At 38.9% G+C, this 6,000-nt stretch overlaps 1 long non-coding RNA gene across 1 annotated transcript; it reads left to right on the top strand.

Moving 5' to 3' along the window:
* The first annotated feature begins 3,699 nt into the window (after nt 1-3,699).
* Nucleotides 3,700-5,898, top strand: LOC119740472. The gene is made up of 3 exons (XR_005272684.1): nt 3,700-4,565; nt 4,785-4,925; nt 5,079-5,898. It is a non-coding gene; the product is annotated as an uncharacterized LOC119740472 (long non-coding RNA).
* The last annotated feature ends 102 nt before the right edge of the window (nt 5,899-6,000 follow it).

Raw genomic sequence — 6,000 nt, 5'->3', positions numbered from 1 at the left:
ACATCAATAAATAACATTTAGGAAGCTTTAGCGTGCTGCAAAAAGCGAGCAAATAGCAGCTTGCAAGACAATTAGGAAATTTGGGAATCGGGGAGGGAACGAACGTATTTAATTTATACCAACGTTATCCTGACAATGCCTTTGTGCATTGAAGTATGAAGAAAATTAAGTTTTAACGTTTGGGATTTTATTTGAATAATACAAACTGAAGAATCAGCGATGAAGATGGACCCTCGGAGATGTTATCATATCAACAGAAATCAATGTCAATGGCATTGCCTGCGGCCGCATCACAACCATAAGACTTACCTTGAAGAAATAATGGTGTAAAGATGTTCATTATGCATTCCTTTTCAAACTTTTGCGAAATAAGGCCGTGTCCGAAACGGGCTTCCAGAGCTACGGCTACGTCTATTGTCAGCATGTCCCCGCGTATTTTCAATGGGCACAGACCAAGACCCTAGCTCTAGACAACTGATTCGGATGCAGCCTAAGTCTGTAAACTGTTGTGTTGAATAATGTCCATTGGAATACCGCCCTCTAGAGATTAAAGTATATGATTGAGAAAGACGACACCCTTGATGGGTGCTACTATTGAGAACAGCGACACCCTTGATGGGTGCTACCATAATCTCACCCTTGATGAGTGCTACTTTTGAGAAATACAACACCCTTAATGTAACCATTGAGAAGGACGACACCCTTGATGGGTGCTACTATAACACCCTTGATGGGTGCTACTATTGAGAAGGACGACACCCTTGATGGGTGCTACTGTTGAGAAGAACGACACCCTTGATGGGTGCTACACCATGTACTGTATTGACTAATACGACACACTTGATGGGCAACACCCTTGATGGGTGCTACTATTGAGAAAAGCGACACCCTTGATGGGTACTACCATAATCTCCCCCTTGAGTGCTACTTTTGAGAAATACAACACCCTTAATGTTACCATTGAGAAGGACGACACCCTTGATGGGTGCTACTATAACACCCTTGATGGGTGCTACTATTGAGAAGGACGACACCCTTGATGGGTGCTACTATTGAGAAGAACGACACCCTTGATGGGTGCTACACCATGTACTGTAGGCCTATTGACTAATACGACACACTTGATGGGTGGTACTAAGGCAACAACCTTGACGGGTGCTACAAGTGAGAAGAACGACACCTTGATGGGTGCTACACGACACCCTTGATGGGTGCTACTATTGATTAACACAACACCCTTGATGGGTGATCGAGAAAGACCTCACCCTTGATTGGTGCTTTTATTGAGAAATACGACACCCTTGATGGGTGCTATTATTGATAAACACAACACCCTTGATGGGTGATCGAGAAAGACCTCACCCTTGATGGGTGCTTCTATTGAGAAATACGACACCCTTGATGGGTGATTCTATTGATAAAGACGATACTCTTAATGGATACTTTTATTGAGAAATATAACACCCTTGATGGGTGCTACATTGCCAACAAATTAATTCAGTATAGAATCATTAATGTATAAAGTTGTAAAACCAGTAAGAGATTATGTTTTGTAGAGAAGACAAAGAGAGTTAAAGATAATAATTATATTTTCCAAGGAACCTCTCCGCACGATTAATAGTTCATCAGACACAATCTCACCAAGCACCAGATAAGAAAGGAATGAAAATCCCGCCGCTTGGATGTGCAAATAAATTTGAAATAATTTGTTTCTTATTGCCAACGTTTTTGGGTGTCAGTAATGTACGATCCGAAAATAATCACGTATTCGAAATGAGCACTAGCGCGCTCTCGGTTCGATTGAAAACGTCTTTCAAAAAGATAACGTATAAAATTAAAAGGCAAAAATCTTCAAAGGAAAATTAAATCAATGAGGAGAAATTCTAGGAGCGTAAAAGTGAAATCGAAAAAAATGTCAATCATTTTGTTCGATAAGAGTAGACGATGGATATCGACCTTCGGGTATATTAAAACAGCAAATGTATATCGTTCGTAATGTAACGATTACGAGTGAGTTCGTGTTGAGTTTGAGCGCTAACAAAGTTAGCGTCAATCATTAAATTTTGTCAATCATTTGTTCGATTTGTGAATCGGAATCGTTCGTTCACGATTAACGAGTTCGCGTTGAGTTCGAGTGCGAACAAATTTAGCGTCAATCATTACATTTTGTCAAGCATTTGTCAATCATTTGACAGATATGTGTATAGAAAGAAAATAAGACATTGACCTGCGGGTATTGATTAAAACAAAAAATGTATCGTTCGTTCACGATTTACGAGTTCGTGTTGAGTTCGAGTGCGAACAAAGTTAGCGTCAATCATTAAATCTTGTCAAGCATTTGTCAATCGTTTGACTGATTAGTGTATAGGAAGAAAATAAGACGGTGTAGATCGACCTGCAGGTATATTAAAACAACAAAAGTATCGTTCGTTGATTACGAGTTCGTGTTTGAGTTCGAGTGCGAACCAAGTTCGTGTTCGAGCTCGAGTGCGAACAAAGTTAAAAGAGTACAAGTAACGTACAAGAAAGAAATATGTACACGACTACGAGTGTCTGCAGAATAATTGATAGGGTCATGTGAAATTATGATTGGGCCATGCATGTGTATGATTGGGCCAACTGCTACGTGTAGTAAATCGTTCTGCTTCTCTTCCAATTTGCACCATCTGTACATTTTTGTTTAATCATGTCTACTGCTTGCCATTTAAAGACAATGATTGTGAGCTGTAGTAGGGTCAATGTTTGTACGGAATATTTTTTCCGTTTGTAACAATTCGTGTTAGATATTTAGGGCCATGTGTACGATTCAAACTTGTTGAAATTCTAGTTGCGTCTATCATGCATTTTCTCGTCGTTCCATATTGATTGTCATTGTGAAAAAAAATCCTAGGGCCATGTGTACAAAACTGTCATCGCCGTTTTGAAGATATTTCTGCCAAACCCAATTTTTCTTGCGTTATCTTCTGTACTTATGTGACAGATTATTTACAGGATTCCAGGGCCATGTGAACATGTCTTAATTTGTTTTTATAAAAAAATCTTTCCAATTTATTATGCGAAATTATTTAGGGCAATGTGAAGACAGCCTAAGAGATGGCGAGATGAAATCTCTGATTTCATAGGGAAGAAATGGAAACAACTGGCAAGGGACCGAAAAGCATGGAAAGTTAGTGGAGAGGCCTTCATCCAGCAGTGGATTGAATTAGGCTAATGATGAATGAATGAATGAATGAAATAGTGTAGAATTCTCTTCTATTCCTCCGTTCTGTAGAAATTTCTGCAATTTTCTTGAAAGCTGCTTGTGCATTCATCCCGTCTTGAGTGCGAATCATCGTGTAATATACTCTAGGGTCATGTGTTAAGTATCCATAGCTATTTTGAAGCTATTAACAAACGCTCAAATGTTGGATCTAAGTTTTCTTGTATACTCTGTATATTCCTCACCCGTTGTAACTTCACCGTGGTTAACGAAGTGAAATACTCTATAGGGCCATGTTTAAGAATCTACTATATTTTTCTATGTGACAAAAAAATTCTTGGAGATCTATTGTTTAAAAAAGCTCTACATGTATAGGACCATGTGCAGATCTTACAGAAATTCATTGAAACATGTAGCGGTCGTGAAACGTATTCAGATTTCAGAATGATGGTTTCAACGATTCCACGATTATTTTGTGACATGCAATAGTCTCCGATCCTTGTCGAAATGTGTCTTATGGACATGAAGTATTGTTTGTGATTTGTTCTTCCATAATATCCGATTCGCAAAGATCGATAATTACCTTTTGTGTTAGGGCCATTGTGTCAATTTTGTTTATTGTAAATCAGGTGTAATGACACCTGTAGCGTCGGATACACCTTGTAATCGCTCTGTAAAGTCTATATCCTGAATTTACAGGGTGAAACAATGTGCATTAATTAATTTAACAACCACAACACCAGTGGAGGATTTGATCGATGGTACATTTGAATTCTGATAAGTCCGATCACAGCTGGTCGGCAATGTGAATGTTGTTTCCCTTTGAACCGCGTTGCGCGTCAGTGGATGCGCGTTGCTTTGCGCAAACTGGAATATCATCTTCGCGACCAGTATGCCAAATTATCTATTTAGAATAAAGTAAGCTTTCATTCTCAACGGTTGAATCCATTACAATGGTCAGGTAAGGGCCACTAATTGGATTATTTTCACTGTCTGTATGTAAGATACTTTGCATCCAATTAGGCTTAGAGATCTAAGTAGCGTAGACCTAAACTAAGTTTCCCTTTTTTTCTCTATGGTTGTATCTTTATAGTGGTCAGGTAAGGACTAATATACGTTTCCTTCTCCTTATACCACAGCACCGGTCACAAATATGATCAGGAATCCACTGTACATTGTAGTTACAAAACGTAGCTCCGCTAGGAAGACTTCTTTTATTTCAGCAACTTGCAATTAGATTAGGAGGACCGGCAAGCCAGAGTGCTCATGTCAGGAGCTGCTGACACGGAGGAACCGGAAGCAGGGAGGAGGAACACCGGATGACTGAAGACCCTGCTTGCCGGCCATCCCAATGCTGATTTCCCAGGTAAAAATATTAATGTTATTCTCCTTTCGAACAATGTCTTAGGGTGTTTATTTTGTCTGCGATTAATGATACCTTATTTTTTTAATACGATAAATCTAGAGAAAATTAAATTTAATGTGAAATTAATAATCACTTAACAACTTCACAAAAGAAGAGCAACAGGCGCATAATTGTCCCGCACACATTTCCTTACATGTGTTCCTTCTAATCTTCTGGCAGAGATGACGGTCTGCAAGATGAGATGTCATTCTGGACGAAGATACAATCACTTCTGAATCCCAAGGAACGGAAAGCAGGGAGGAGAACCGACGGAAGGACTGAAGACCCTGCCTGCAGAGCAAGTCTTCACCAATTCTTGAGGTAATTTAGCAAAAGGGATTTAGATGTTTTTTTCATTTATTCATTTTCTATGTTTATATCGAACTTGTTATGACAATCTTTTCACTCCGATAGTTGGGTTGTGCTTCGAATGTGAAATAATAGATAAAGGGCCTATTTCTTTTATCTTTGCAGATTCCTCTTGTTTCGTGTAAGCAGCAGAGACGATGACAATATACATCACGGAGTGCAGTTGTTCACCAAGGCAGGAACACGAATTTTAGCAACACTCGACTGAGTTTTACAATAGCTAGCTCCTGAAAGTTCCCATAAGTTTCTCTTAAAATGTCGTCACATTTTATTAATCCGAGGGATGTATAAAGATACCATCCCATTCAAAATCCTTCCGAAAACCTGCTGGATAAATTTAAAAAGCTGTATATGTCAACTTATTTAATCAATAGGTTTAAGTCCTACCTAAGTGGTCGTAATCAGTCTGTGAATATCGAGGGAACATGTCAAAGGTAACGCCAACAAAAACGTTGGCTTTCCACTTTTTGCGACGGTGTACCGGTAATGTACATTGACTGATGTACGTACATTGACTGATTTCTCGGTGCAAAAAGCGCAAGTGGAAGCATTTCAACCTCGTGAAGAAAGTTTCTTCTTGTTTGTCGGTGTGTGAACCAATCCATGTCAACTTTTCGCGGTGTATTATATGGTGAAGATTAAAAGCAAACATCTCTAGATACCTGAGGGAATAACTACATCCCTCCAAGGTTTCATGTCCAAGCCTTTCGGAAATCAGATTTTCCTCTCATATGAAACTCGACAATAAACAAGCTTTTTTGATTGTTATTCGCTGTGGGTCTTAATTTAAAGGACCTTTGGGAGAGAGAGTTGCATTGAGTTGAAGAGATGTTTTCTCTTCACACATGTCGTATTCTTTTCAATTTGAGATTCTTTCTTCGTCGTAGTTATCTTTTTTTACCAATTTCATCAAATTCATTTCAGTATCCATGGGAAATCAAATTTCGCGTTCGCGTGATGAATACAGATTTTGATTGAAATGACTAATGTAGCCTTTCGCTTTCATGGGTAACAAGCTGCTTCTTTT

The sequence above is a fragment of the Patiria miniata genome, unplaced genomic scaffold (genome assembly GCF_015706575.1).
Source record: "Patiria miniata isolate m_02_andy unplaced genomic scaffold, ASM1570657v1 HiC_scaffold_5, whole genome shotgun sequence".
NCBI lineage: Eukaryota > Metazoa > Echinodermata > Asteroidea > Valvatida > Asterinidae > Patiria > Patiria miniata.
This window is presented reverse-complemented; position numbering and strand designations above follow the sequence as displayed.